Here is an 8,064-nt window from a genome sequence, read left to right on the forward strand (position 1 = left end):
GCTCGTTTCTGAGCAGGTCTAAAACAATCGGTCTCACAAATTAGGTCAAGAACATGAGACACGATAACATTTTCCTCCCTCCGGCGAGATCCCCGTATTTAAAGCTTTAACCTCATCTGTGCTAAAAAGGAACAGAGCCTGTCTTACACTATGAAATAAAAACCTGTTCTGGTCTGGATGGCTTCCATCACTGGTATTTCTCCTTCCTTGAGCTAAAAACAGGTTCAACTGAAAGTGGGCCGTTTTGTTTTAATTATTTATGCACAAGTATGCAAATAAAAGAGAGCTAAAAAAAAAAGTGTTTTTCATGCTGTCTGGGATGTACATTATATCGGGCTCTCATCAGGTTGTGAAAGTGCAAGCAAACCAAACACTATACAAGAAGATAGACATCTGTAAGAATGATGTCCAACTACTGGAGTCTTGCAATGCATTGTTAGAATTTTCAGTTGCTGTGGTTATTTGTTAAGAACCCTCGATTGCAAAGAACAGATTCACAGTTCGAATTCTGGCAGGTTTAGAACCTTTACTAACCCTTGATTACACGAGATCCTGTAAAGGTATCGCGCCAAAGTTGCTTGTAAGATTATTTGTGACGGATAATAATGATGCCAAGAGTTGCGTGGGCGTATTGACTAAGGTAAAAAAACAACAACAATTATTTGCCAAGACATCTGAATGGTGGACTACTCAAAGAAAGAAACAAGCTGGGGGCCAGGGAACGAGGAGATGTGTGTGCAACAAACAATGTGGGCCTCAGAGATGATGCTTTCATCCCTTTAATCTCAATTAGGAAATATTAACTGGCAGTGATTCCAGCATTGATTATTTTCTACTTTATTTTTTCCGCTAGAAATGCATAAGGTTTAAGACAGGAGTAAACAAAAATATTTTTTAAGTCTTCAATTCGTTATAAAAATGTATTTTTTTCTTGTTAATTCCAAGCTTTTGCTGTTTTAACAGTACTCATTCATAAAAATAACCCTCGAATGACTATAACATCGCATCTTTACAAATTAGAACGCATTAGAGTTTCGTTTTATACACTTTACACTAGAGTTTAGGGCTTCTTAGTTGACTTTTTCTAGTTGCATTACCGTAGTTATACCTAATAGCTTGTGTAAATACATACATTATGTCAATATTATATAAACATATCTATGTAATGTCAATAGGGATTTAAAATGAGTTTAAATATCTGTACATATCATAGACTATATATATACAGGACTGCCAACTGTGCGCACCACGACTATATTTTTCAATTAAATACGTCCCGTACACCGAGGCGTCCTTGGTTGCAGTGTAGTGTTAGAAGAATGACTTCCGGTGAATTAGTTTACTATAGAAAGAAAAGCATTTACATAGATAGTGTTCTAACTAGTTTATATATATAATCAAAAACGCAATAAGTACTTTTTTTCAAAAACAAATTATAGTAGTGTGTATGGTCGTAGCCTATATATAGATATAGTTTATAGCCATGCTATCTTTAAAAAAACTATAAATAAATTTAAAAAAAATAGGTATAGAATCTAGATGTAAATAAAAGTTGGTAAAGATGTGAGTGTGTAGGCTCAGGGACTCACTATTTTTATTTATTTTTTTAGACTGACTCACTCACAGACTTAACTTCTATCACCCATTAAAAGGTATCTAGGTAATAAATGACACTCTCAAAACTGTATTGACTCTTTCATTAATCGTTTATTTCACTCATATTAATAGTATACAATGTAAAAAGAAATTGTCAAATGTGATGAAAAGAGAAATATATTATCCAAGCTGGCATTATCATTCAAACATCGTGAATGTCATAAAATAAGTTTATACCGGAAGTAACTCGTCTCACATTTCGGAGTTGAACGAAACGTATGCTTAGTTACCCTTAGTGTTGGCAGTCCTGTATATATATAGTCTATGGTACATATTTATAAAATATACATCGATACTCGGCGAAGTCAAGAAACGGATGAAATTTAATAATTAGGTTACGGGAATCATTTTTCTAAATTTAGAAATGACACATACATGTGTGAACGTAGCTTGTTGGAAATATAACATTGTACAATGGAGAATATTTTATCATACAGCTTTTTAGTAACATCAAAGTTGTTTTTTTCTTAACACCATGTTTTAAGTAATTAAATAATTTCTGAAAATAACAAGATTACAAAGAGAGTTTGTATTATCAGAGGCGGCCCCCCTTGGAGTCGAATCCCTGTCGGATCCTCCTATATGCAAGGAACATTCAAGACGTGATTTAATTTTGATGGTCAAAACTAATAATGTTTCAAAGATTCATTTGCCGTTGTAAAAAAAAAAAAAGATTTTTGTCTGTTTTACATGTTTCGGATGCTCCTTCTAAGTTGAAAATAATAAACTTCTCGCTGGACGATGGAGGATGGCAGCGAGCTGGGAATGATCCCTGCCTGGTCGTGCAGTTTGCGCGCTGGACTGTCGTTCGGATTTATCGATGGTCCCTAGTTCAAACCCTGCCCGCTCCCATCCCCCTTCGTCTCTCGGGAGGTTTGGACTAGGAAGTAAACTATCTTCAATTCTGAATTAACATCCGAAACATGTAAAACAAAAAACAAACAACCCGGGACCGTCAAGATAATCAGCTCAGCACGCTAACCGCACGACCAGGCATTGCTTTTAACTTAATAACAAACTGGTTACAAACTAATAGCCTATTATTGATAAAGAGTTATATTACACTTTACGGCATGTCATCTACCGGATATGTGCAATATGTCAGAAGAGATTCTAGATAATCTTTCAGCATTGATTTGTAATTGAAAAAAAAAGTTATCAACACAGCTATTTGCATTTTCACTAGAATAAGGATGTAGATCTACATAAAATTAACTTCTGATTTAGCACTCTTTCGATCTATATCTACTATATCTAGATCTATAATATAAATTTGGAATAATTTAGATGTTATATATATTAGATTTAAGCAAAAAAAAAAGTCATAGAAAATCTATCAATAGACTGAATGCAACATTAAATTTAAAAATAGTAGATTAATTTTAGCATATTGATCTAGAAATGTGGAAATTAAAATCTACACTTTAAGTCTGGAAAATGAAATTCTATATCTTAATCTAGTCTATATCAGTCTAAACTAGACAGAGAAATTCTAGATCTAGACTCTACGATGATTGTAATTAGAATATAAATCCAGATCTAGTTTAAAAAATCTAGAAATACTGTAAAAAAAAATCTAGATCAAGTTTTAAAAATCTAGATTAGATCTAAATCAATCTATCAGATAATGAGGTTTAATAAACATTACTATACCGAGTTGTTTTAGATTTTCATTTGAAGAATTCATTCCATATGACGTCAAAGGAAAAAAACACTAAGTCACACGGCCTAGTTAGACTAAAAAATGGATTCATTAATACGAGCCCGTTATCGAGGGTTCATAGACATTGATGCACCGAGTTTTTTTTTAGGCGTTAGATTTAAAGAATTCATTCATATGACGTCAAAGGGAAAAAATTCCATTACGTCACAATGGGCTAGTAACAAAAAAATATTTTTATTAACACTAGAAATTTAACAAAGGTTCTCAGACCATAGCATAATGTGTTCTAATAGAATTCATTTAAAGATATAAATAATATAAAGAGAGAATATTTTCATAAAAATCCTGAACAACCAAATATTCGTAAATGACAAGAAGATTTGTTTTATTTATTAGAAGAGGGATTTCAAACAGTTATTTGTGTTATTAAATTTTTCATATAAAGTTCGGACGACTAGTAAGAAAATTTAAATAATGTAGGTTGATTTCTTTTTCAAAACCAAATCCGGAACATTCTCTATAGATAAAAAACCTCTGTTATGTTTCAGCAAGAAAATTCGATGTTAAATAAGTCTAAAATTGTTTTTCAATAATCGTTTCTAGTAAATTACTTTATTTTAAAATCATGAACAACCTGTTGTCGATATTTTGCAAAAAAAAAAAGTAATTTGACATTTATTTGTTTTCAGTTGAAAATACGGAACAATTGGATATCGATAATTAAACTATAGTGACTTATTGTCCAAGAGTATAAGGGTAATGTAAGTCAATGATGCTATTTCAAATAATCGTTTGACGTAATTTTTTTTATAAAACTTTATTAGGAACAGATTCATAGTGCTTCATAGTTCATAGCACGGACATTACATGTAATATAAGTTAGAAGAGCAAACAAACATTCGTTGGTATTGATTTGTTTTTCACAAAAACATCCGGAATAATCTATTATACATACTTAAAACTATTGTAATGTTTTGGAAGGAACATTAAAGGTTAAATCAGATTTTCAATAGATTTTAGTGTTGTTGCTTTTTATATAAATGTGACGGACAGACCGACCAAAAGATAAAACGCACAAAAAAAAGCGTCTTTTATCCTGATGGGGGCACTAAACAAAATTTAAATAAAATCTGATTTTTTAAAAATTGTTAAGGAATTAGTTCAGTCTGTTACTATGCCGCGGCTTAACGCTACTGCACGAAAGTCGCTGCATAAAAAGTCCATTTTAAAAAATGTGCGTGATATTTACATAGAAAGTACATTCTTAGCCTTTATAAACAAACAAAGGTTTTCTTATGGTTGCTTATTGACCAGAAAAAACACCTTTAACTAATATTTATATTTGTTGTGAACATTTCTTGTACATTTTATAAATACATTTGACTTAGTGATACTGAAAATGCACAAAGAATTGTCTCTCTTTGTTAAAATATTGTAACATTGCCCCCCTTACATTTACGTAATTGCTTTAGAATTGGTGTATTTTTATGAAAAAATCGCTTGCTTAATTAATTTTACAAACTAAACGGTTTGCTTTTAGAAAGCCAAAAGTAGCCGTTGCACATAAACCTTTCAAGCCGCATCGCATGGTGAAATAATATTTTTCATTTCTCTTCTAGTTTTCGAGATCTGAGTATGACAGACGGACATTTTGCACAAACCTAAGAGCGGCTTTTGCCCTTACGGAGGCCGCTAAAAAAGAAGAAATATAAAGAAGAACACGATTTCGATAGACCATAAGTAATCATTGTGTGTCTTCCAATTTATATCACTGTTAGATTACCTTAGTCTAATATCTAATATAGTGTTACGCCAAGGTCAAGGTAGTACAAGTGTCGAAACATTTTGTTTTTAGTTCATTCTATACACATCTCCTTAACCAGCAGTACGAAGAACGTGTGCGGGAGAGTGAGGGTGTTTGTGATTGTGATGTCGACGTTGCCACGTCATATATGAATGAATGTACGTGAGTGATTTGTGTGTGTGTGAGTGTGTCTGAAAATAGTGATTTTATGTGTGACTAGAGTGAGATTTATGTCAATAAGTGTTTTTGTGTGATTTGTGTGTGTGTTGGAATGTAGGACAGAAAAAGAAATGCTTAGATCTGATTCTTTAACATGTCTGCACTCAGATTCCGAGTGAGCAGATCTGCATTCCTGCCTTTGTTCGACTGAGTGAGCATAATCAAGGCGATGATGTAGATCTAAATGTTTTAGGGACTTTTTTTATGTCGCCATTCAACGCATCATTACTTAAACTTGGGCAGGGACGGGTACGGTGTGTGTGTGTGTGTGTGTGTGTGTGTGTGTGTGTGTATGTGTGTGTGTGTGTGTGTGTGTGTGTGTGTGTGTGTGTGTGTGTGTGTGTGTTATAGGGATGGAGGACAAAAAGTTTTCTCTCGAGAGTGAGTGTGTGTGTGTGTGAGGGATGGAGGACAATAAGTTTGCTCTCGAGAGTGGGTGTGTGAGGGACCCGCGATACGAGACATGGAATGCTGCGAATAATATAAGATGAAACCTGGTCAATGTCTGCAAGAGAAGATTGGACCGCGGTACAGCCGGACAATAAGTGTGAGAGAGAGAGACAAAAAGAGAGAGAGAGAGGGGTTAGAAGGAAAGAGTGGGGAGAGAGAGGGAGTGAGGGAGAGAAAAGAAATGTGAAACCAAACGATTGAGTGTAAGATAAAAAAAAAATTAGCTGCTTAAGTTTCTACAATAAAAAAAAAGCAATATCTGCAGCTGATGGAATTCTCTTCGATAATATTTCTTCTCTTCTATTTGATCTTTGAGGCTGATCTAATATTGCTATAGACGTCACTAATGTAATGAAACAACAGAGTGAAAAGAAATTTGCATAAAATGTCTGATTTCCACTGTACTGTTTTTTTCTTTAATTTTATATCTAAATTACAATTTACAAACATGTCTATCAGTGTTTCCCAAACTAATGTTTCGCGAGTCCTGACTAAGTGTTCCATGAGCTAGTGGAATAATTAAATAGTAGGCCACCACGTGATTCAATCTGTCTTAAAAAATAAGCAAAGTGTTCCGCTAAAGAATCAGAATGTGCGTCCGTTAAGGAAAACGTCTGGAAAACACTGCTGTGTATCATCAAACAAATATTTTGTTGTCAATGAGACCCGGGAGTGTTGGTCTATAGTGTCTATAAGGCTATTATACTTTCTTCTGTTTCTTAATTGTATTTCTCGTGTCTTTTTTTTTTTGACCGAGGCTAATTTCAAATCACTCTCACTTCGTATTCTAAGACCAAGTTGAAAGTTTGCACAATTATTCATTGTCGATGACAAACATAGGAATCAATACAACAAAACAGCTATTCTGTAATCTATTAGTCGTAATTAATATATTGTTTTATATGGAAACTGTATTTTATATATATCTTTTTTTTTTACTTTACTTGTTTTCTTTATAAAGTTGACATTTCACTAATACATATACACGCCATTTCTATCCTCAGGGATACCATTCAATCGTAGAGGGATATCTATAACATTAAAAACCAAATATGCAACTCTTTACGATATTCATAATCCCATATCATTTTCTCTACTCAAATAATAACACACAATATATATATTTATACAAGACTTTAACTGCATAGTACAATATGTACCGTCACATATCAAAAAAGTGCTTATGCGCCCACCTTTTTTTTTAAGATGCAATATTTGTTTAGTCATTAAGTTAATTATTAAAAAATATGGATGAATATGGTGGTTATCTTCATTTTTTTTTTTCAGAAATACTTAGGGGTGCATTTGTGGTACCAGTTTGAGGCTTTAGATTTTGTGAATATAATTCAATCCAAAGTTCCATCTCAAAACGGTTACTAGTGTTGGAGTATCCAAATAAAAAAAAATACCTTTTAATTTTATTTTTTTATTGTTATGTAGAGTACAAAAGCTATTTAACAATTTAATTTGTTAAAATTCATTCCTGGACATGCTAATAGCTTACCTTAATTACTACTGAAATTGTTTGTCCAATCCTCAAACCCGGAAGCTACCTGAGAACAGCACAGAGAAATATAATCCTCTTCATGGTACACTAGGACTGCTCCTCTGTTGCAAATCGGGAATTATTTCTTTTGTTTGGGACTTAGCCCCATGTGCACACACAAACAGACTGGACGCGGGTCACGCATCATTGGGTCAATTTGTTTACAAATCTTCACGGGGGGTTGACTAAGTGCTTATGAATTCACCACACATGCGCCATGCAGTAGGAGTGGAGGGGAAAGTTTATGAAGTGAACCAAGGGCAACTACTCTAAGCCGAGTTGTATCTCCCAGCGAGCAGACGTGGGTACCGGGTAAATGTGTTTGCGCGCGTATTGCAGAGCGGTGTCCTAGGGTAGCGGGAACCCAGTTCTGCTACTGATGAAGAGAGGACTGAACTGTTTCGTAACAGCTTTTTTTTTTTTTTGAGTTAATTCAATAAAATCATACACTAGTTGTTTTTTATTTTTGGTATAACATTTTGTTGTTCTTTTTCTACGTCTACACTTGTAAGTGATTAATACCTCGACTTGTGAATCAATAATTACATCTACGTTTTGTCTGTATTCCTGTTAGCCATCCGAAAGCTAGATTTACTATTTACATATCTCATTAGATTGCTAGATCTTGTCGTCTGCTAAAAGAGTATAAAATGACCGTTTTGTTTAATAAAACTGTCTACATATATTTATTTTCCTGATCCTATTTCTTCTATGTCTCAGTCCTCC

At 33.6% G+C, this 8,064-nt stretch overlaps 1 protein-coding gene across 3 annotated transcripts in view; it reads right to left on the bottom strand.

Annotated features, from left to right (window-relative positions):
* Window positions 1-7,662, bottom strand: part of LOC106062778 (zwei Ig domain protein zig-8-like) — a 215,075-nt gene extending 207,413 nt beyond the window's left edge. For 2 of the 3 annotated variants that reach the window (XM_056033447.1, XM_056033449.1), the window contains exon 1: window positions 7,297-7,662. The gene's annotated coding sequence lies outside the window, so the exon portion shown is untranslated. The remainder of the gene's footprint in view (window positions 1-7,296) is intronic. The other variant, XM_056033456.1, reaches the window with a different exon arrangement.
* Between the last annotated feature and the right edge of the window lie 402 nt (window positions 7,663-8,064).

The sequence above is a fragment of the Biomphalaria glabrata genome, chromosome 1 (assembly GCF_947242115.1).
Source record: "Biomphalaria glabrata chromosome 1, xgBioGlab47.1, whole genome shotgun sequence".
In the NCBI taxonomy this organism is placed as follows: Eukaryota; Metazoa; Mollusca; class Gastropoda; family Planorbidae; genus Biomphalaria; species Biomphalaria glabrata.